Below are 25,909 nucleotides of genomic sequence, written 5' to 3'. Positions count from 1 at the left end.
ACTTCTATTTTTTTCGATTTAAACTAAGTATAATATTAAGTCTATCTAAGGCCTCTCGAAAACCGGTCGCTATCGACAATCTCATACAAGACTTTTGCGATCATTTGTTTATAGAGGACACCCGCTTGCATTTTCTCAATATTAAAGTGGACACGAATGCGAATTTCCAATATACACCCTTATCGGAATGTAAGTAGAGTTATATTTTATGTGATAATATTTAATCAAACACGTTGATAGAATAGAAAAAACAATGATATAAAGACACTAAATTGCGTTTAAAAGCGCTTCAGAGAGTATTGTAAAAACATTAGTTAACTTCGTCGCAATTAGATAGGACACGTATAGCTTAGTGGTCAGAGTACATGGGCGCGAATCCCTGGGGGTGCGGGCAGCTGATCGTCGTATTTTTTTTCAAAATGGTTATATATTATTCTCTCAGTGTTTTCAAAGTATGTATGTATTTTTAATGAAAAAAATGTTACAAGCTTAAATCTTGTGAATTATTCGTTGAATAAAAAGATGATTTATTATATCTAATCACTTCAACTCAACCCTGAAGTACCTACACTCGTGTCTAATAAAAATAACGATTAATCTGAAAAAGGGCTCTATTGTCGTTTTAATGATGCATTCAAAAAAGGGTTTTTTGATTTGTGAATTAAGAAAGAAAAATTCTACATCGAACGGCAATATTAATACAAAACCTTGAAACTTTAATTAATTATTTCCGTATAGAGTAGGGTAATACTGTGTCCATTGGTAAGTCAATGGCTGCAAATGCAATGAGAAAAATAAATGTCGATGTGTGAATTTTCATACTGAAATATTAGTTATAAAAATACGTTTATTAATTTATATCTATATTATCTCTAACTAGTATTCTTTCTCTGTGAATAACAGCTTTATGAAAAATATTCTTTGAAATATAATAATGTGTGTTTATAGTCCGTTGAAAACGAGATGCTGACTGTTTGAAAACTTCTGATCTAAAAACATATCCACCCACAAATTTTAAATAACTACGATGTTGACGTTTTTCGTATATCTACGTTGTTCTCAAGATTGTTCAAAGAAACGTTGATTTTTGTATCGTATACCAACGTATAAAACTTTAATTTAAATCACACAGGATAATATCATTTTACTTATTCTATATAATTTGGCAGTGAAATCGTGTAGCAGACATATCAATTACCTATTATGTATTATTTGAATTCATACATGTATTTTCAAGAATAATTAATTGTAGATGAATAGTCGATGTATGTATAATCACAGCAAGTACTACTTTGTATTTTAATTTAAAGTTCCTCTGTTTGCGAATCACACTAAAGCGGTAGAAGCCGTCTTTACTGGAACTTTAGAAGTTTCTTGTCATATATTATCATATTATCTTTGAGGTAGAACAGATCATGGCACGAAGTAGGCCCCCAGGAAAAGATGTTTGGTGGACCTCCCTACCTATTGCTAAAGTTAAGACCAGTGTTCTCCAAATGGTATTCCGTGGAACCCCAGATTTCCGCCAGGTTAAACTAAGGTTATTTCTAGCGATTTTATGTATTTTTAAATAAATTCAGTTGAATTATTGAGTTACCAGCAGTCGTCATTAATTATTATGAAACACTGATCGCGACCCCATTTTGTGGTTTCTAAGTAACATGCGACCCTTCGGCATATTGGATAAATAACTTTTTTTATTACCCAGGAAACACACTAAAAATAATTATAAAATCAATTTTATGCGACCTTTTTTTAATATTTGACCAAATTTATGCTGTGTATATCTTATTAAATTGCTCGACCCGCCGTGCCGACACCCCAGGCTAGAGCCTTGTCAGCCCCCCCTCTTGTGGGGGTCATGGGGCAGATGCATGATGTAGGATGCTATCATGACCTGATACACAACGCAGCATCTCACCTGAGCTACGCATCTGTCAGATCTGCATCAGCAGCTTACTTGCCAAAAAGTTAAATTTTAATACAATAGTTGGGAGTTAATACAACGTTTGAATCAAAAGGACACTATACAATAAAAAAAGTGGCAAAAATTTGGCGTTCAACAGACAGGTGGTGAGAGTCCAACCCTCATACCTGTAGGTCTATATTGGTTAGGTTGATCTAATACAATATGTCTCATACATCAGGATTTACGATGGGAGACGACAGTAGACCTTAGTTGCTTTTGGAAACCAAAGTAATGTCCTTTTGCTACTACGCCTTTCCATGTTATTTGTTCACAGGTGACATTTTTGTTATTTATTTTACCAGGTAAGCAAGGTTCAAAAATCTATCGACACACTCAAAGAAGTAACCATTGATTCGAAAATCTGGATGATTCTGTGATTGGTTCAACAAAATTCTTAATCGGAACCTACTCCTCGTGTCAAGCCCATCAGGTACCATTAGCGAGGGGTGCAAGACTAGTCAATGCACTCCCCAAATACGTAGACATTTTCGGTGACGTGCTATGTATTTTGCATTCGAAATTTTATTTTTATGTAAAAAATTGTATGTTTTTTGTTTTCAAAGTTTTATTTTTTTTTGTATAAAATTGTACCTTTTTTATAATTATTATTATTTTATATACTTATTCTCTTCTTTTCTCTTGTGAGAGTAATATTTGTTATAATGTAAATCTCATGTTGTGCACGTCTTGAATTTAGATTTGTTATGTTCACAATGTTTTATTTTCTTAAATATAAATAAAATAAACATCTAACTCGTTTTTGTCTCATTGATCTTCAGGCGCATGTTTTTACAGATGCTTTAGTAGAAAAATTAGATCCATAGATACTGCACCTATACAATTTTTCTTTTTTCTTTTCTGGACTCCAACTATTCTTAACCATAATTACTAATTATACCATCTTGGTCCTTGTTAATAATATATACTTTGTATTTATTATTCTGTTTCACCCACGATGGCCGAGTGGCTTAAATGCCGGTCTATGGAGTCGAGGGTCCCAGGTTCGAATCCTGGGTCTGGCAAGTACACATATTGTTTTTCAATTTGTATATGAGTCAGAGTATGGACCTAATAGGTTGAGCAAGTGGCTGACATCCATTTCTCGTAAAAACAAAAATCTGTCAATACAAACCTCCACTCCGTGGAGGCCCATATGATCCTATTAAGATCGGACATGGTCGAAAGAATTTATTATTCTGTATTTTAGTATAAGTATTTATGTAATTCAAATCACAAAAATTAATTCAACAAATAAAAATCCTGAAGAAATTACTTGCACCTTTATTAAAATAATCAAATGCCTTTGTTATAATGCCATTATTTAAATTTAACGTTTGGATCTGAATAAAAAAAAATAAAAATCATTTGAACCAAGGACTACAACTTTGTATCCAAATACCTATATACTTAGCAATAAAATAAAAAATATACCTCGCCTATCAAAAACTACTTAATAATAATAATATATAATATTAGCATAATAATACTCACTAGAAATTCCATAGTTACTTACACATTTTTAAATTATTGTTTTTTAATATATGCGCGTATTTTTTAAACCAGAACAATAAAATATTGGAATTTTTATATCATTAACTACTATTAAAAATAAATAGGTCTATTCTAGATCTGATTGGATACTATTGATACCTATACATATTCATCATGAATAACACCTTTCGTTTTAATATTGTGTTTATTATAATAGAGGCATATTAATATCTAATTTCATGATCAAATATTCAACACACCCAGTCTGAGGTATTTATAATTTTCTAAAAGCAGTTTATCAACTGACTAAATATTACTATGCATAGCTTTCGAAATGTGTGTTCATATTATCTTCCTTCTATATTTTTTTTATTTCAGTTAAATTTATCACAATGATATTACCATTATCTGTATCTTCTTCTTCTTCGGCCATATCCGCCCCTTAGTTGGAACATATGGACACCACGCGGCGCCTCCAAGAATCCCTGTCGTACGCCAATCTTCTTGCATCGTTCCAGCTCAAACCAGCATCCTGTAACCCCTCCGTATACACTATATTATATATAGTATTTAGCGGCCTTCCAAGACGCCAGAATAAGTCAGGTTGAGGTTCTCTTCTAGCATCCGCAGCACGTGGCCGATCCAGGTCCAACGTCGCCTCTTCACTCTCAGTGTAATGAGAGGCTGCTTGGTGCGTTCTCTTATCCCCTCGTTGCTCCTAAAGTCATACCCCCGCACGCCCAGTATCCATCGCAAATATCTGTTTCGAATCTCAGTATACGATTGCTCTGATCCTTCGTACAGTACCATGATTCGCTACCGTAAAGCAGCACCACCAGAATGCAAGCGTCGAATAGGCGATATTTGGTTTTGACCGAGTACAATCGCGGTCAAGTCCCAGACACTCCGCATGGAGTTGAATGTTTCTTCAGTTATTCCCATTCGGATAGCGAGCTGTCTCTGCAAAATGCCATCTCCCGTGATGTGTACCCCCAGGTATTTGAAACTGTCGACGCTCTCGATGTTTTTCCCGACGCTAATCAGAGGGAAATCTGAATCAGGACAGGTACTATTACACAAAACGTTGGTTTCTTCGCGTTGATTTTCAAACCAACGCGAGATAAAGTTGTCACCTGTATAACATAATTATATTATTCACTTTTAGCATTTTTTCATTTAATTTCGATTGTGTGAAAGATGTCACAACCTTACAAGCCGGCATTACAAATTCAATGATAAAAGAAACATCTCTCATTTCGTCATTTATGACGACGATGAACTGACGATATGCCAATATGCCAATAACAGTGTATCATGAGCGTAGTAATTCAATTTAAAATATTTAAACCATAACTTGTTTAAATTAACTATTTTTTATTCAACGAATAAATCACGAGATTTAAGAATGTAACATTCCAATTATTGAACATACTTACATAATTTTGTTACGTTATTAAGTTATATCTACAAATTAAGTTACAAACAAAAAATCTTGGAGTGATCCATGATGTCGGTTAGTAATTAAAGTAATACCCAATTTGATTTAAAATACAAAAGTCGATTGCCAATAGTACCTTGCTCAATTTGGAAAGCACTTCAGTGAGTATTAAAAAGCCAATAGTTAAAAAAAAATGTCCTAATTAAGTATGACTCTTTTAACATAGTGAACTATGTGCGTGGGCGCGATACCCGAGAGATGCAGGCTCGATTCCTACGGGTGCCTTACTTTTTTCAATATGATTTTTTTCTATTGGTTTTTGAAAAAATCAAATGCATGATTTTTTTTCGAAATAAGATATTTATATGATATGAACATATATGACAGAAAAAATACCATTAATATTCTAATCAATCAAAATCATTTTAAAATCATCTGCGTGAAGTTTTCTTGCGAATTTAAGTACCTATTTGTGTTTTCTTGGTTCCATCGCATAAATGATATAAAATTTAATACCAGTAGGTATGTAGGTATGTGGGTGAATGTAAACATATAAAATAAACTTGTTATGTTATCAAGTCCTTCCCACGCAGAACTTTTGAGTAAATGTGTAACATACGGTAGACGTGTTAGTGTAACTAACGACATCTACTGACGACATTACGAAACATGCAATTAAATAAAATACAATGAAGAATAATTTGTTACAACATCATTGTTTGATGATCTACTTTTTATCACCAAGTGGAATATTACTAATTATTCCTGATAATATTAGTTTTCCGATTAATATATAAATGTAGCATTGATATAATTTATAAACTACTAGGTAGGTACTTCTTCACCATAATATGACGCTACAGTATTGTAAGAGCATAGGTAAAGCACAAGGTCCCGCCACTTTCCTCGGTCAATCGTGACATCGCACGCCTTCCACCATGTTTAGGCATAAAGCCCACAAAAAAAGCGTTCGATGCGCTCACTACTGAGTAGGCCCCCTCCCACCCGCGCATTACCCTTCACCTATGTAATAAGGGGCTCAAGGAGCACAAAATAATTATTATTATTAGCGTCTCTCATAACAAAGCAATAAAAATATTATTAAATTTCTCGGGGCTAGTAATTAATATCGGACACGCAATAACTAAATAAAGAGTTCGCTGTTCTAAAATAATGGCTTCTCGCTCGTCTATCGACGACGCTTCGAGGAGCGTGATTTTGCTTGCCGTGTTCAATGAATGGACTACGTTGTATTTTCGTTAATTCGTCCGGCTGAAAAGCCACACAACGGTGACTCATGGGGCAGGCGGGCACAAAGCGTCGTCAAATCTAGTGTGCGCTGGCGTATTTGATTACGTTGTATTTTCGATGATTTACACGCCACTTGTGAAATTTTGCGCGAGAGCCCCACTCGCTCCGTTAAGAGGGTTTTACGCCTTAGACTTTAACAACGGCGAGTGCAAGATGTCGCACTTTCTGGCGGCATACGGAACATAACTCCAATCCATATGAAGCACCTCTTCGTGATTACATTCGTCAACAAGAACTGACATGTCAGGTCATAAACTCGGGTGTTTGTAATGCGGTCGAACCAGTGTACCCATAAGATACAGCGGAGATAACGATTCTTAAAGATCAAACGTCGAGACCTTGTAATTTATAAAACTCTCCCAAAAAACATAGTCGTCACTATACTGAAACTCAAATTTAAAACTTTTTATTGTGTAGATGCCACAAAAAAATATGTTTCTTTTAATACATTACTTTATGTATTTCTAAATTATGGTTAATTTTAAAATATCTTCGGTGCTCATCGCAAGAACCAGTAATCTTCGAGATCGCGGACCAATCAACACTCAATACAAACCACGGTCGCTATTTTATTTATAATGGTAGATTTTCTAAAACAAAAGGACCTAAAAATAGTTCATGAGAATAGCTGACTTTAGAATAGATTGACTCTTGCAAAACAAATTAAATGTTTTTTTTTTCAAATAAAATCTAGCACACAAATGGTGGAGGTATGTTTTTTATACGCATGTTATTACTTGGCTTAGTGCTGCATTATTGCGTGGAATTTGTACATATTTTGACACCGCAGGGCATAGCAATCATATTTCAAAAAATACATTGATTGACACTGGGTACTAGTTTACAAGGAAAAAATGACAGCTGGTATACAATTTACCTACGCGTGTAATGAAAACAAAATGTCGTCGTTTCAAATAGTCTCATTTTTTATCTAAATACGTGCGTAGTTATATTAGTTATACAAAAGGTCATAACAAAATTATGAAACTTACAGAAATAGATCCATTGAAGTACACACGGCTAATACTGTCCAAGGCAAATATGTTATATTATAGTAGTGATAATCAAGCTTTTAGGGAAACCTTTTAATCATTTTATAAAATTTCGGGGAACCCTTACCTGGGAATGGGACAACTGGACGCCAGGACAATTGGACGCCGCACTGTCGTAGACACGTATACAGAACGTAGACGAGGAATTTTAATCAGTTTCCATTTACTACTTAGTAGTTTTAATTCATTTTACTCTTAACATCATTTTTTTATTGCGGATTGAGAATTACTATACCTAAGGCTTTATATAAAATTAAAAAAAAACTCTTTTTTCGTTAGAAGTTAAACATATTCACGATTAAAACATTATTTACGTGTGCATATTTAAATTCTCGCCAACTATTAAATCAAAATATAATAATTTAAATATAAACAATATTATTAAATATTTTTTTTAAGTAGGTACCTATAAGTACCTAACATCTATTTAATTTCGAACTGCATGGCGTCCAGTTGTCCCGGCGCCAAATCGTCCTAGACCCCCCCTTACCGAGCTGAGACATACATAATATTAGGATCGAGAAGGGTAAATTTCAATATAAACCCTATCTAAATTTGTATGTAAATTACTATCCAAAAACGTTTTAGTGTATTTTCTACGTTACTAATTAAATGGCAATATGCAAAAAAAAATCTTAAAAATTGTATGTATAATAATATACAACCATCTTTTGTCATATCCGCCGAATCTACTCTAAAAACTGTGTTATTCGCATACCTTTAATGGACAGGCCAGTAAAGCACACTTAACAATAAAAAATAGTGCAACGTAAGCATGCATATTTATAGCACACAGAAACAAAAGGAACAGTGCATAGTAGGTAACGACTGTTATTATTGACAACTCAATTCTTCAATAATATTTGTACCTTCGTTCATTAAGTAAAACGCATGATAGGCACCATGGCCCCCACATCCTGAAGTGGACCCTCTACCTATCGCTAAGGTTAAAGGCAGTGCGACGATCTACAGTTGCATAATATTCCAAATAGTGTTAGAGGTAAAATTAATGGTGTTTTTAACGATTTTCTGCATTTTTAATATACCCAACCTTATGTTGTTATGCACAATAATTATGGACTTGTTGAATATTGTTAAATAATTAAAAATTGGATCGCACAACCATATACTATTAAATGTTATTATGCTTGAAGTAAAACAGCGCCGCAGGTGACATTTTTTTACTATTAGTGCAATTTTGTGATGTGATTTGTGATCACTTGGTTGGTCGATCTGCCACGCCGGGCCCCCAAGCTAGAGCCCTGTCAGCCCCTCTTGTGGGAGCCATGGTAGGTAATCAACGTACTTACGTCTTATAACTTTGCACTTTTTTTTCACTTGTTACTACACTGATACCCATCTTTGCCTAATTACCTTGCATACGAGTAAATCTAGATTAAATGATATTCACTTGTATTAGTTTGTGTAGTAATAAGAAAATACATAGATACTTAATATATTTAAACAAAAAAACATATGTTTAGAATATATTACCACATTTTCATCCTAGAGCCGGAGTGCAAAGTTATGAAGCGGCAACTCTATTTCAAAGAAGTCCTTCGTTATTTAAAATTATATCATAACAAATCTTTTTTCTACTCTATTAGCAAAATTATAAATTATTAGAATTCTCATAGAATCCAGGACATAATAATATGTCTGTATGTGGCACTTTTACGTGACTGGGACACGTATTCCAGATGCCGCCAAAAAGTGCGGCACTTCGTACCCTTGTGGCACAGCCTCAAGGGTTCCGTCGCCGTGGCCGGCCCTCCCTCACCCTGCAGCGATGCTACAAAAGCGACCTACGTGCTGCAGGTCTGACATGGCGGGAGGCGCAGGAGTTGGCGATAGACCGAGGGAAGTGGTGCCAACTTGTGGTTGCCCTATGCCCCAATGTTGGGACGTGACAGGGTGGACGAAGAAGAATGTAAAATACTTCCACGAGATAATATTTTCGGGAATCTATATTTTGTACAGATGGACTGATGGATGGAATTCCTATATGAAAACGAAGCTGAGAAAATATGACTAACCTAACATTTCCCAATTTTTACTCATTTTTAGCAAACGTGGAAATATTAAAATATAAAAATATATCGATAGCTCCTGGAAAATATTTAAAAAAAAACATTGCGTAATTGGTACAAGCATAAAACAAACAAACTTTTTTTACGATGAACCTTTGTTATTTAGAATAAGTAATTGGATAAACATTCCAAAGATCAGTAACTATGTATTATGTACATTATAACCACATGCAAAAACGTCTTCATCTTGTCTGTAGCCGACATTATTCAATGTGGAAACGTACAGTATATTATTTTTAAGGTTTCGATGATACAAAACAATCAACGTTACACAATAAAAATCGTTTTGGTATCGCCATCGAGTGTTATCAATTATCATATAAAAATTTCACCATACAAATTGTGCCTCTCTGTTTATACTCCAAAGTCAAAGTTTTATTATTGGCTTCAACTAGGGATTGCAATACCGGTATTTCAAAACCGGTATCCCAGTATTTTTCGATACCGAAATATTCGGTATTGAAAGTGGAAACAAAATCTATTAATTAACATAAAAGGCTTAACAGGACTGTATTTTTTATCGGGTTACGCGATGTTTGGTTTACTTCCGCGTTAGTGACCAACAATGATACATGCTGTAAAATATTAATATTTTAAAGAGATTTTTACATATTATATTGTATTTAATTGGTAGATACTTGGTAGAACTCCCTAGGTTCAACGCATAGATAACAGACGTATATATATATATGTTCAACGTCAAATGCCACATTTTGTACGTTAATAATTTGAATAGATAATTATAATATTAGTGTTTCCCAAACTTAGAACATGCTAGTTAGTACCCATAAGTACCCGTTTCAGACGGGACACCGGAGTCGCGTTCGATATAATATAGGAGGCTTTTGTATTCGAATAAATGGGCCTTTGTATTATGTTTATGAACGCTCCAGAGCTAATGAATCAACGCATAATTTTGTGTTATAAATTAGAACATAAAACTGGCTGTGGTAATAAAAACAAGTGCATCGGCGGCTTGAGAATGTACCGGCCGACGGAAAAGTTTACCGGACACGTGTAGACTCATTATTTCTGGGGCGTTCATAAACATAATACAAAGGCCCCTTTATTCGAATACAAAGGCCTCCTATATTATATCGAGCGCGACACCGGTGTCCCGTCTGAAACGGGCCTAACCCCGCTTTCAGACGGGATACCGGTGTCGCGCTCGTATATAATAAGGAGGCCTTTGTATTCGAATAAAGGGGACATTGTATTATGTTTATGAACGCCCAGAGCTAATGAGTCAACGCATAATTTCGCGATATAAATTAGAACATAAAACTGGCTGCGATCATAAAAACAGGTGTACCGCCGGCTTGAGAATGTAGCGGCCGACAGAAAAGTGTACCATACACGCTTTGACTCATTAGCTCGGGGCGTTCATAAACATAATACAAATACCCTTTTGTTCGAATACAAAGACCTCCTTATTATATACGAGCGCGACACCGGTCTCCCGTCTGAAACGGGCCTAAGAGTCCTACATCTTAACGGCGTAACCCAGTTTTTTCAATTTCATTTTTTAATCTACCAATTATCATGTCAATAAAATCTATACACAATGTTTTATATCATATTATATGATATAAAAGATTGTGTATAGATTTTATAAATGAGGTGGGGTACGCGTAGATCATTAAAAATTATAATGAATACAGTTACGTTGTATGTATTCGCATATATATAGTATATATTATAGAATGCGTTGGCTGATTGCTAATATAATTTTAATTATCTATTTATTAACCCGAAAGTAATAATATGATCATAAAATATCTCTACCTATTCCAATAAGTAGATATTTTATTATTCACCGAAGATATTGCGTGTTTTTAGTTGCGCAACGAGTGTTGACACAAATATGCATGTATTCACTTGCAATGATTGTTATTACTCGTCAAAATATAGAACAGGTAAACTATGTCGTCGCTAGACAGACATAAGTGCATTTAAATAGCGCATTGTGTTACCAGACAAGAATTTGACACCCCACTTGAATTTGAGAGGCAATGTCACTCAATGAAAACGTCAGGTAAATTATGCCAATCCACAATATAATTCTATTTTCCTACCGGAAATGGATGAGAATTATATACATTTTTCACGATATTTGACACTTGCGAATTGCAACTGCTTTGATCTGAAGACATCTTCATTTTTTTTGGAATTCATAAAAATATTTTTATTTCTGATATTATAGAAGTATTATTTCATATTTTTAACAACGCCAAATTTTATTTGGCTCGTTATTAATTAACAACTTACTTAATTGTATGTCTTTACCAAAATGTAACAAGAATTTATACAAGATACTTACTTACACAATTTTGTCTTGCGTTAAAAATTAACCATAAAACATAAATAATTTCTGTTAAAAATTCATTGCTAGAACGAAACTTATTGAAGTTATACTTCTTTTGGCGCGTTTGGGAAATCAGATCAGAGTGTATTTTTGGCGTGTCGACGCACTCGATTGGATTCGAACCACCGATTGTTCGGTTATCAGCCGAACGCACTACATTTACGCCACAGTATGATACTGCAATCGTGACGATTACACAGTATAATATTATAGTTTAGAAATAGTGCCGTTGCCTAGGCAGCGAATTTATTATTGTCGGCCATTAGCAATTCCTTACGTAAACAAACGATTAAACGTCAGACGGCGTTCTAATAAGCGGTCCTTTTTCTTGAGTGTGTAATTTAACAAGATAATTACGAGCTCGTCAAAGAATCTAGTTTATCACAATTTTTGTTTTTGTTTGGTTACGCCAAAGAAGTATAACTTCTAACGCGCGTACATAAGTACACACACCGATTTTTTTTTCTTAATAATAACTAATTAAGTAATGCTTCTGATCGATGAATTGAGAGTTCTGATAGAGATAGGTAAATATTTTATAAATAAATCTTCCAAAGAAACTATATTTCTGAGTTTTATATTTTTATATGGTCTGAAATGGAAAAATGTCTCTCCTGTAAAATTTGCGCAATTCAAGATAAGTGTTCTTGCAGTATTGGCGACGTTTTGTGTATTTGCCTGTTTGGGATGAATAAAAAAATAGATCAGTAGGTAGGTACCTAATAATTTTTCAGACAACTTGAAACTAAAAATAGATGGAGACGGCATTCGAAGTCTGCTTAAGGGCTGCACTTTACCTAGGGACGTCACTGCTTCTATTCAATACCAGTATCTATTAATCCTAGTACACTAATAATATCTTAATATTATCTACTACAATATGATAACAACTATGTACATGGGTACTTACAATGTAAATGTTGGTTCCATACATTGTCTACTTCTTGTTAATTAAACTTTTATATTGAATTTAATCTGTCTTCAGATTATGATTAATTCAATTTTAATTATATTAAAATTCATAAACACAAAAATAATTAAGCGGTCAGTACCCTAACTACAAATAATTATAACACCGTAACGAGACCTTAGTAATAAAATAACATTGTGCGACTAAATGAATACCTACCTAATTAAAGCGTGGAAACTAAACTATTTTGCTTACAATGTGTAAGTACAGAGAGTTACAAATTTAATAGCTATGTATTTAATTAGTAAAGGTGTCTATTAAGGGGGAGAGGCACGCCATGCCTCTCCTCCTTAAATGCAGTGACGTCCCTAGACAAAATGCCGACCCATTTTTATAGTATTTTTTATCATCCTTTCATGACTCCAATATCTAAGAAATGTGTTGTATGGACACATTACTAACAAAATATATATGACTAAATAATATAATTTAAATGCCATCTCTACTTCAATATACAATATTGCGAGTCCACGGTTTCAGATACCTACATTTAAGTATTTTTAATAACTTATTAACCTTATTTATTATTAACCTGACAACTTTCAAAACTCGCGAATGACTGGCAAAAATATTAATTGGATACATTAATAAGGTAAGTATATTGTACCTACCTATAATTCGAAAACCTGCACGTGTCATTGCTGGTCATCAAGGACTCGACATCCAGGGACAACGGAAGTAAGCTAGACATCGTGAACCCGACAAAAAATTACAGTCATCTTAAACTTTTTATGTTAATTAATACATTTTGTTTCCAACCAATGAGCTTAATTTTTAATGGAAAGATGAATTTCCGTTATTACTAAGTTTAGGTACATATTTCTATATATATCTAATGACACTCCTCGATTTGCCGCCCTTCAAGCGACGCTCAATCTGCCTACCCCTACGGGAAGTCACTGATTAAATGTACATACATCTTTCTATTGCAGTGATTCCCAACTAAGGTTCTACGGAAACTGGGATTCCACGAGCACTGACAATCCTAACACAAACCAGGATTTACATTTTCCCGACAACAAACAAACATTGTACAAAAACTGTTTAACAATAAATTTGTATCCAGTAACACCACCGACTCACAAAAATATGGCAAATAGACGAAGAAACATAAACAAGGCGAATGGCAGAAGAAAATGCCAGATTTTATCACATTTAAAAAAATAATAAGCAGCTTATAAATATGTCATAGAACTAAAAAATAATGTAGATATGGAATTTTGACATTACGTAAATTTAAACATGTAACATTAATTATTTTATTGGTAAGAAGAAAGGAACAGAACAAAAGAACAGCGTGCTAATTTTATGCAAATATGTTATACGTCAGATGCTAATTTTGCGAGCTAAAAATACGTTACAGCCAAATATATGAATGGAGAATGACAATGGGTTATTGCGGGAGATCATTGCCAGTTGTTAAACTGGACAGAAGATCACAAGATCACAGCCTATCTAAAGTTGGCCATACCTGTGACGCTATTCTACATTATTGATTTTTTATTTTGTTTATTATTACCACGTTTTTCTTAGCTTGTATTCTTGTTTGTCCGGTGGTTGTTTATCCACTACAAATCTTGCAATCGATTTTAACTAACTTCCCGAATAGCTAGACATTTGAAACTTTTAGAATATATCAGAACACGATGCCAGTGCATTCTTTTAATACTTTTAGCCATCTTTCAGTAGAATTGAATTCATTTTCAGTTAATTCTGTTTTCTATGAAAAGTTATTTCGGAAGAAATCCGTAATCCAATCCACTATTAATCGTTGCTAAGGGGGTGGTCCTAGCAACTAAACTATTAATATATAGGTACGTACGTTACTATGGAAATCAAAATGACATTTCAGCATTCTATATTTGTTTGTTTGTTGCAAAATAGCAAAAAAATGATTTGTTGATTGCATTTGATTGCCTTATTTGTCCTAAATTATTAATACTTACATAGAATTGTCAAATTTATATGATTCAACAGAAAATTTAAAAACGTGGTAAGTATATAAAAAGTTCTTTTATCTTGTAATTATTTTAATTTAATTTGCAGGTCGTTTTATTTAGACATGTGATTTCACGGAAGAAAATTAAGAAAAACCTCCAAAACCTTATCATAAATCATCTATCCCCAGGCGCACTGTATTCAGGCCGTGGCACAAAACTGAGAATTTTGATCGTAGTGCTAATTCTTTCTTATACGTGGAGTGCAATATTACCAAATGTGTGTAGAAAATGATTATTGGGAAAAAATGTAAAGCGCCAATTAATATGAATTGCAAACAGGTTACCGCATTACATTATTAACTCAATAACTCGCCATTTAGTGCTGCGACCTGATTATAGACGGCCTTGTGTTTATCCAAAAAGACTTTGTGGGGCATTAGGTATACTAAATTAATTAATTATACTAGACATCGTACATTGGTGAATTAATTATAACTAATTATTGAAATGCTGTATTGTTAAATTATATTATGATGTGCGGAGCCATGCTTCGATCACCTTGTTGCGATGGCACCAAGCCTCGGCCAGTCCAGATTCGACACTGCACTCTGCAGCTATTTATTACCGTACCGATCAGTGTTGCCATATTTTTGTCACCGAATATTATTATAGTACGCAGACATAAAAAATATAGTAGGTATTATACGGAAAAAAATATAGTTTCGTTGAATAACCGATACTTTTCTATTCTATTCTATCTCTATTCTCTCCGATTCTAATTTTTACCGGCAAAGTCAGGTAATTTCGTTTAGAGTGAGGGTCGAGGGCACTGTTTCATCTATTTTTCCAAATTTTCAAAATTATGGTATTTTCAGACTTTTATATCGTACATAGTACGCGGGACAAAATTATAGTACAAATAATACTATAATTATAGTACGGTCGGCAACACTGGTACCGACGATATACAACAGCGACGCAGGCGCGCACGCAGAAAAATCGTACGGGGGGTGTCAATTTCTTTTAAATATTCATAATACAATTATTAATACTGCACACCCTGCATAGCATGCGATGGATGCAACTCGTTACGAAGATCGAAAAGTTCACCGTCTAAGCTTTCTATAGTCAGGGCGCGGATCGAAATTTGAGTTCCGATGGTAGTGCTGGTCATGATTAACTTTGAATACAATGCAGTAAGATATTTGCAGCAAATAAAGATTTTCAATTGCATATTTACTTCATAGGTAGGATTTAAAAAATTCAATATAAAACAATCATTATTTTCTACGTACAGTTTACCATAATATTGAATTCGATGTAGGTACATATTATAAGCAATAACTTGCATTACGATCGAAATTCACATTTTCGTGCTGCGGTCTGACTAAATAGATAACCAACTGATGCAACTGACTTCCACTCGTCGCATCCACTATGGCCCTCGTACTCTCCCGGGTACATTGCATATGACCAGACACTCCGCATTTTAATTATAACAATGAATAACTTTACTGATCTGCAGCTATGCTTTTAAATGGTCACCTACAAGCCACTGCGACCTGTCGTCTGTCCAAGATATTATTGTGTGCACAAGCACAAGTTCACGCCACTTCCCTCGGCCCATCGCCAACTCTAATGCCTCCCCCCATCATAATACAATGGGATTATTATATAATATTATAGAATATTACATAATGGGTAAACATAATATGATAAATCCCACGATGGCCGCGCGGTTTATGCGTCGGCCTATAGCGTCGTGGGTCCCAGGTTCGAATCCTGGGACTGGCAAGTACACATTGTTTTTCGATTTGTGTATGAGTCAGAGTATGCACCTAATAGGTTGAGCAAGTGGCTGACATCCATTTCTCATAAAAACAAAATCTGTTAATACAAACCTGTGGAGGCACATATTATGATCTTATTAGGAACGGACATGGTCGGAAAAAAGAGATTTTGTGACGATGGGGGCAATCAAACAATGCTGATGACATCTTATCATCAGGACCACCTGTATCTGTTTGTATCGTCCGCACCGCGCTATTCCGTCTTTTGGGCATGCCGCAATATGTAAATATTAAAAGAAAATATTTCCATTCAGTAGGTAATATTATTCCACTCCTTAATAATTCATGATCTTTTTCGTTCCTGTAGGGAGGTGCGCACCTGAGAAACCCCCGTTTTATGCGCGCCCGTGGCGATGCATCGGCTTGCATGTTTATCGCTAATTATTTCGCTACGAATGCATCAACACTGCAATGTTATTATAACAAGTTGTGCGTTCAAATGTGTGCCAAACGCAAGACATCTGGCCAGTCGGTATTCGGTAAAAAGCTGGGAACGTTATAATACGCTACCGGCCACATCCAGTCCCGTCCACTTTGATTGTGACGTGATGTAATATTATTATTAGCTCCACGAACTAAACAGTATACTTGTCAACCAGTTATCTGTTTTCCCCCACGGTGTCAAGTGGTGTTGTTTTCCACTGTGGCGGGCATAGTTTGCTTATTTGAAAATATTATATTCTGCGTCAATGGATCAAATAGATTCTCTCTCGGATAAAAAACACTAACTAACTGATTATTCGTGCATTATTATTGTTTGTGTTTTGTTTCTGTGTGTACATGTGATAAGATGGATTATAAATCATTTCAGTGTTGACTTAAAAATAGTTCACTAACCGTGTTGATTCATTTCGTCTGGTTTGTGACGTAGTCCTAATTGACGTTTCTATTTCTAAATGAATGTGTTTACTGTTTATTAAAATTATCTGTCAGATGATCTGAATTTTGTTTTTTTTTATGTAAGTACCTATATATATACACGATTCTTTTTATATTCTTTAAAATACTAACAAATGTATTATTTTAAATTGCCGTTTTATTATCGCATAACAACATAAAACGTTATTTTTCGTTTTTATACATAATTTTGAAAACACTATTATATATTAGTATAATATATAATAGAAAATTTATCATAACCAATAGAAAAAATCTTTTTTTGAACAAAAGTAAGACACCCAGCAGGAATCGACGTGTATCTCTTGGGTTTCGCGCCCATGCACATAGACCACTTGCTATAGGCGCCATACTTAATTGCGACAAATGTTATTACATAATTTGGAAAGCGCTTCAGAGAGTATTAAGAGCCATTAGTTAAAAAGTGTTTTCAAAATTATGTACGTTCAATAATTAGAATGTTACATTCTTAAATCTTGTGAATTAAGTTGAATAAAAAAAATAGTTAATAAAACGTTTTACTTTGTTACCATTCTTATCAATTCAAATAAATATATTCGTTAAAATATACATAAATTTAACTAAAAGTGAAGCCCTTGGTCATATTTTCATGAGTACGTTTAATTTATTTCATATTTATATAAATATGCGAACAGCAGACGAAGATGAATTTACTATAAACCTAGAACCACGCCAAAGGTGACTGCCACCTGGGTGCCAGTCAAAAATTGGGACCCACCCCAACCCCAACCAAAAACCTTTGTTGTGGAAATATGAAAGAGATTAAATAAATAAATTTTCATCAAAATATAGATATTATATAAAAAATTATTGCTTATTAAAACAATTAAATATTTATATAATGTGTAGCGATTTTAAATAACCGAATCGAGCACAATTTACAAAAAAAATGAGATAAAAGATAATTACGCGATAGGCGACTGGTGGAAAATGAAAAAAAGAGTGCCATCAAGGAATTTTTACACACTAAAGGCGCCATGAAACGAAATAGTTTGAAAACCGCTGATAGCTATATTATTTTTATTACATGGTATTGCACCAGCTGTAAAACGGAGCTCAGTATCGTCCAATAAACACAGCGACTATCGATACCTACATCGTCATGTAACATGTTTATATTTTTCTCTCGTGTTGACGAAATGCGTTTTGCGGCCGATCTGTTTCAGGAGTTTCAACCGTGCACAAACTAAATGTGTAAATGTAGAAAAATTGTTATATCATCAGAATTTAACGGTACATAATAAATGTGCTATGATATTTATATATAAACTACTAATTTATATATAAACTTCTGCGTGATAGTGTTGAGGAGGAAGAAGGGTTATAAGTTATAACGTCAGTAGCCTGATGATGAGTACCTCCGCTATACGGAAGTACATTGGAACATGTATATGTCTGAGAGCGATTGAAGACACATATCCACATTCCAATGTACTTCGATGTAGCGGAGGTACTCTGCATTTACCCACTAACCAAATATTTTTTTCAAAATTGATTTTTTTAAAACTTATCTTCTTCTTCTTCATTATACCTTCTTTTATTTATATGGTTCCTATACCATTCATCCGATTGCGATGAAACCTTCGTCAGCTGTTATGGTAACACCCGCAAAGGTTTCTGAATTAGTACAACCATCTTCTTCTTCTGCTTCTTCATTCTATCTTCTTTTATTCGTATGGTTCCTATACCATTCGTCCGATTGCAATGAAACTTTCGTCAGTTGTTGTGCCCACACTTGCGAAGGTTTCTGAATTAGTACAACAATTTTCTTCTTCTTCTTCTTCTATTCTATCTTCTTCTATTCGATTGCGATGAAATTTTGATCAAGTATTGTGTTCAGGCCCGCAAAGGTTTCTAAATTGATACAGCCATCTTCTTCTTCTTCTTCATTCTATCTTCATTTATTCATATAGTTCCTATACCATTCATCCGATTGCAATGAAACTTTCGTCAGCTGTTATGCCCACACCCGCGAAGGTTTCTGAATTAGTACAACAATATTCTTCTTCTTCTTCTATTCTATCTTCTTCTATTCGATTGCGATGAAATTTTGATCAAGTATTGTGCTCACGCTCGCAAAGGTTTCTAAATTGATACAACCGTCGTCTTCATTCTATCTTCATTTATTCATATAGTTCCTATACCATTCATCCGATTGCAATGAAACTTTCGTCAGCTGTTATGCCCACACCCGCGAATGTTTCTGAATTAGTACAACAATTTTCTTCATCTTCTTCTTCTATTCTATCTTCTTCTATTCGATTGCGATGAAATTTTGATCAAGTATTTTGCTCACGCCCGCAAAGGTTTCTAAATTGATACAACCGTCTTCTTCTCCTTCTTCATTCTCTCTTCATTTATTCATATAGTTCCTATACCATTCATCCGATTGCAATGAAACTTTCGTCAGCTGTTATGCCCACACCCGCGAAGGTTTCTGAATTAGTACAACAATATTATTCTTCTATTCTATATTCTTCTATTCGTATGCGTTCCTATTCCATTCATCCGATTCCAATAAAACTTTCGTCAGTAATTGTGCCAACACCCGCAAAGGTTACTGAATTAGTACAACCATCTTCTTCTTCTATTATATCTTCTTCTATTCGTATGCGTTCTTATATCATTCATCAGATTGCGATGAAATTTTGACCAGTTGTAGTGCGCACGCCCGCTAAGGTTTCTGAATTAGTACAATTATTCTGCAGGCACCAAACTAGAAGACTCCAACCTTTGCACTGGATTACCCAGTTCCTCACCGGCCATGGCAACTTCGCCGCCAGACTCCACGAGTTTGGCTTGATAGTAGATGGGCCGAGTTGTACCTGCGGGCATGACCACCAAGAAGTTGAACACATCCTCTGGGATTGCCCGCTTATGGAACTCGAACGAGCGGAGCTGTTTGCCAGGGTCCGTCCTCACACGGGCCCAATTGGTCATGGAGATCTGATAGCAACCGAGGCCAATTTTGCGGCATTCGAGAAATTTGCAGCGTCGTGTGGGGAGCGGGATAGTCCCGACTCATCTGTAGACTCATCCATTTCAATTCGTGATACCCAATATGCGGGTACACAAAGCGCTTAACGTCAGCGGACAGCAGAGCCAGTCCAAAAAACAAAAAAAAATCTTTCTTAACTTTCTTCTTTAAGCACTACGGTGCATGAGTGTAGCATCAGTCCCGTGCGGCTCCGTTTCGGAACGGAATGAGCACTTAAAATCACTTCTTTTAGACACGTTTCAATCGTTATGGAAAGCGGCCGTGCATGTCCACGGCTGTAGATATATGACGGGTGGTGGTGGGAACTTTAACATATCTTCTTCTTCTTCTGTTTGTATGCATTCATATACCATTCATCCGATTGCAATAAAACTTCGGTGAGTTGTCGTGCGCACGCCCGCGAAGATTTCTGACTTAGAAAATCATCTTCTTCTATTCGTATGCGTTCCTATACCATTCATCCGATTGCGATGAACCTTTTGTCAGTTGTTGTTCGCACACCTGCGAACAACAACTGACGTTAGTATTATATAAAATACAAAGTTTGTTGTTTGTTTGTTCCGTCCAATTTTGAATTTTTTACTACATATTAATACTATTAATAACGTTTGCATATTTTGGATTCGATTTTAATTTAGTGTTCTTTTGTTTGACCTTCACTCCTGTTAGAATTACTTTATCATATTGCCATATTGTATTACACAGATATTTTAATATTAAAAAGATTATTTTATTATTATTTTTTAAATATCTAAGATAAATTTATCCACGAAGCGACCCACGATCCTGTGCGAAGCCGGGTATTTCAGCTTGTTAGTAATAAAATAAAATATAAAAATATTTGTCGGAAGTTGGATTCGAACCCACGCCAACAGAACTTCAATTCAATTTGTATACAATTACTGCAGCCTTAGGCATAAAGTCCATTGACGCAGCGAGTGCGGCGCTCGCGCAAAATTTCTACAAGTGGCGCGTAAATCAACGAAAATACAACGTAATCAAATACGCCAGCGCCCACTGGATTTGACGACGCATTTTACGCGCGCGCCGCATGAATCATCGTTTTTTCGCGAATCACCGCTTCTCGGCGATACGAATGAAAGAAAATACAATGGAGTCCATTCATTGAACACAGCGAGTAAAAACAAGCTGCGTGAGGCATCGTCGATCGACGGGCGGAAAGCAATTATTTAATAACAGAGAAGTCATTGTTTTATTTTATTGCGTGTTCAGTTTATCGCTGGTTGAATAATGTCATCGTAAATTTTAATTACAAGCCCCGAAATAATATAATATTTTTATTGCTTTGTTATGAGAGGCGCTGTAATAATATTTATTTTGTGCTGCTTGGGCCGCTTATAACATAGGTGAAGGGTAATGCGCGGGAAGAGACGTGTGATTATGGTTATGAATAAACACTGCATACGCGGACTTCGCGCGCCCGACGCGTCCTGTGGGCATCATCGCTTAGACCCCTTGGCCACCACGCTCTTCGCGATGTTGTGAAAAATTGTAATAAAATGAGTGATCATAGTAACATTTTTCGTTACACTCAAATTTGGTGCACAGATTTTTTTTTAATGTCACGGTGAGCGGTAAAACATACACAATATGTTTAAAAAAAACTAATATTACATTTAAACAGTTAATTTACTATGTACATACATTGCAATCAATTCATCATTACGGTTTAAATTAACTACGTAAGTCGTAAATTGACGTAAATCCTCGATAAGAAAAGGATCGTAGTAACCGCGTAAGTACATAATATTGTTTGCGTCAATTTTACTACAACGACGTCATACTATTATTTCCCACTGTTATTGCAATGTGTGCGTTACTGCCAACCACATAATATTATTGAAAAGTTGATTGTTATCTTTACTGAACCCTTTTGAACCCAATTATTATTTATAAAATAGATTCTAAACTAAACAAAGACACATGTTATGCTAATATCATTATCAAATATTTTTAGAATAAGTATTATACACCGGAAAATTATTGTTCTTATAATAGGTACTAGATTGTTATCTATTCAGTTTAGACTTTAGTAGCAGTGGTCACCAAACCGTAGCATTCTTAGCTCGCCTGCCACGGTGGTTTGCAGACACCATTCTTCTTGCCAGATCAAGCATATTTTATGGCGTTATTAAACCCAGCGTTTTTTGATACCACAAGTAAATTTCTCATATAAAAGATAGAATATTGCACCAGATTTGCTTGAAAATCAACGATTTCGATTCTGCCACCTCGCTTATTTTCTAACTGTGTCTGCCAAACTGTGTGCCGCAAGAAGTCCAAGGGTGTGCCACGAAGGAAGAGCCCTCAAAACTGTTCTTTTTAAATAATGACAATTCATTTAAATTTTCTTCAATTTTAAATAAATTCAACATCTCTACATATTATTCAAATAAATATTTGTCACGTTCGTACTTAGTGGTCCACGCAGGGATGCAGTGACGCTGTATATACGCAGCGTAGTGAGTCAAATGTACCTGTAGGTGTAGGTCATCAATCCATTCGCATGATTCAACGGACAACGGACACACCTGACACTAACACCGGAGGAAATTTTAATAGATCTAAAAAACGTCCATGTGCACAAAGCATTATTTTCTGAGCTAGAGTTGTCAGAATTTTGGATATCGCTTTGAAGTCAGTATCCTCGATTGGCTACAACAGCAATTTAATCTCTGTTGCCGTTTGGATCGTCGTATCTCTGCGAATTTGGTTTTTAAATGCTCGTGGAAATGAAATTTTAAAAAAAAAACAAGATCGGTTACAGATGATAGATGAGGAGTTACGTGTTTGTTTATCTAGTTTAGAGCCGCGTCTTGACAAAATTCTTGGATCAATTGCATCCTTCTCACTAATAAAATTATTACCACCTATGTACATTATTTTTATTATTACTTATATCGCTACCTTTCACCATCCTTATTTTGGCTAACATTGTTCAGATTATTAACAAGCAAAAGTCACCAAACCATAATTAAAGCTACCTTGCCTCCTTCAAAACCTTCCAGATGTTTTAATTAGCATCAAAAAGTAAAAGTACTTTAAAGAAATTATTAAGAAGACATGATAAAATAATGTAATGTAAATAAAACCTTAAAAACATTAAAATCTGATTTTTCCTTCATTTCCAAACTTTCAAATTGCGATATCTCAAAACTATGTTTTTATGGTTGGTGACTTTTGCCTGAACGGTGACGATATTATGTTGATTAAATATATTTTTTTAAATGTTACCAACACTATGATATCCTATGCATTTTTATGTAGTGTGCCGTGAAGTAAAAAAGTTTGGCAGTAACCGTATCTGGCATATTTTTTGAATGATAGTTGACATTGTTGTTTTCGGAAACGTTTTCGGTGACGGACTGATAAACACTTTTTTTAGCCAAGCACAGTTTGTTTGTTTCAGCTCCATTTATCAACATTAATATTGAAAAAGTATCCAGCTGTAAAAGAGAATGACTCTTCACCTGAAACAAAATCATAGTTGTGTAATATATTTCCATCTGAATATGTATGTCCCCCAGTGCTTCACACGACATACTATGTTGTATACCAGAATGTTATACGTTCAATCTTACTTAATCTGGCGTTATAGACCAGACGTGGGCAAATTCGGCTTCCAATATCTCTTGATACACATATAAGCATTTTCTTTCCCTATTATACTTAGTTTTCCTTTCTAAATGTGACTAAGTATGGTGTGGCTCTTTATATATATGAAAATCCACAATGTGGTTCTCATCGACGTAATGTATAAAAACCCCTGCTATAGACCATTCAGCTCCATCGTTGATTACACAATCATCATCCAGGGATCTCTATCCCAAACTCTTTTTCTCCGGTCAGTCACACTCAACCTCTCCATCACTGTTGTCGTTGTCCGCCCATCTCCTCCGGGGGTGGCCCAGGCGCCGAGTGCCTACTGAACTATCTTCATAAACCTCATGGAGAGCCCTCAAGACACCATAATATCCATCAGACTTGAATTGTTCGAAGAGCTGGGTCACCTATGGTTTTCTTCAATCACTCCAAGTATTCGTCGGGGAATTTTATGTTCGAATGCGTGGATAGTCTTTTTTTGAGACACAATATTGATTTCACGGTCACATTGTTGGTATATCTGGAATTTTGCTTTCTTTGTCAGTAGCTTACACATATTATATTATATATATTAATTTCAATGTGTGTACGTACGAGTATAATAGAGACCTGAGATATTTTGTGTTGTGATATTAATATTTTGATGACATTGAAATAATTATTTTAACATTTCTCATTCTTCATTAAAAAACGTTTTTATATTATATTGTGTGGGCAGTCGGTACCCGGGCCGCAACCATCCCAGGTGCGGCCCTGAAGCCAAGCCTTGCCGTTCTATTATTTTTTGTTGCTTGATTAACATTATTTATCTTACTCACCAAAACAATAATACATAAATAGATTTTTAAATATCAAAATAACTGTATCTTGCATACAATATTATGTGAAGAGGAAAATAATTCCGACAGCAGTAAAAGTCTAACAAAAGAACACCAAATTAGAATCGAAACAAAACATACAAACTTTATCTTAATCTGAGAAATTTAAATAACAACCAAATATGCCAGGGTTAGCGAACCTTTTTACGTACGCGTGTTAAAATTTCCCAAATATTATATTTCAACTGTCTGACGTGCCGAGCCGTTATGGGAAAAATATATTTTTTAAAAATTCTATTTAAAAAATTATGATGTACTAGATACCACTCACAGAATACAGCACACATAAAGCTTTATCATTTTTTTCAAATACGCCATACATTTCGGTCCACCAATTTTAAAACTGTTTGCCAGAATTACTACTGCTAACTTCACCAAGTTTTTGTTTCTTATTTGGTGCAGTCATTTTTTATCGGTAGAAATGAAATTGTTTATTAATATTTTAACTTAAACAGTGCTGACGACACGGCTGCCCTGTCGGCATTAGATGGCCATTAGATATAATTAGCATGTTATTTAAATGTGGTAATCAAATATGGTCCGCAGTGAATGAGTTCAGTTTGTTATTTACGCACAAATTGATAACAGAATTACTCTGATCAGTTGAGGCATTCTCTCATTACAGTTGTCTCGAGTATTGTAAATCGATCAAAATTAGAAGTTCGCGTTGTGGCATTTCCCGCCGCCTGATGAGGTCAGTGCACAGTGCACAGTGACACATAAAGTCTAAAGACCGATGCAATTATATATTTACATTAAACGCAGTGCTTATTTTTGAAGAGTATTTGCCTGCTATATTTTATACAATACGTGCTGTCATGTGTATTTTTTTCTCTTCAAAGCGTGCCATGCAAAATCATCTCGCGTGCCGTAGGTTCGCCACCGCTGATATACAATATACACTGACTATTAATATCAATTGAAAAAAAATGAATGGTATGTGGTCGGCCACAATCGACGAACAATATGAGCAACTACCAATGTACACACATAGGAAGTGTTTACATTGTTTACA

The 25,909-nt window shown here is 34.9% G+C and overlaps 1 protein-coding gene across 1 annotated transcript in view; it reads left to right on the top strand.

Moving 5' to 3' along the window:
• Positions 1-16,921: 16,921 nt before the first annotated feature.
• LOC147066424 (uncharacterized) overlaps positions 16,922-25,909 on the top strand; it is a 49,384-nt gene continuing 40,396 nt past the window's right edge. The window contains exon 1 of the mRNA XM_085955217.1: positions 16,922-17,435. The gene's annotated coding sequence lies outside the window, so the exon portion shown is untranslated. The remainder of the gene's footprint in view (positions 17,436-25,909) is intronic.

The sequence above is a fragment of the Rhyacophila brunnea genome, unplaced genomic scaffold (genome assembly GCF_057557595.1).
Source record: "Rhyacophila brunnea isolate RB1 unplaced genomic scaffold, BYU_Rbru_1.0 scaffold_5, whole genome shotgun sequence".
NCBI lineage: Eukaryota > Metazoa > Arthropoda > Insecta > Trichoptera > Rhyacophilidae > Rhyacophila > Rhyacophila brunnea.
The sequence above is the reverse complement of the archived record's forward strand: the minus strand, read 5'-3'. Positions and strand labels throughout refer to the sequence as shown.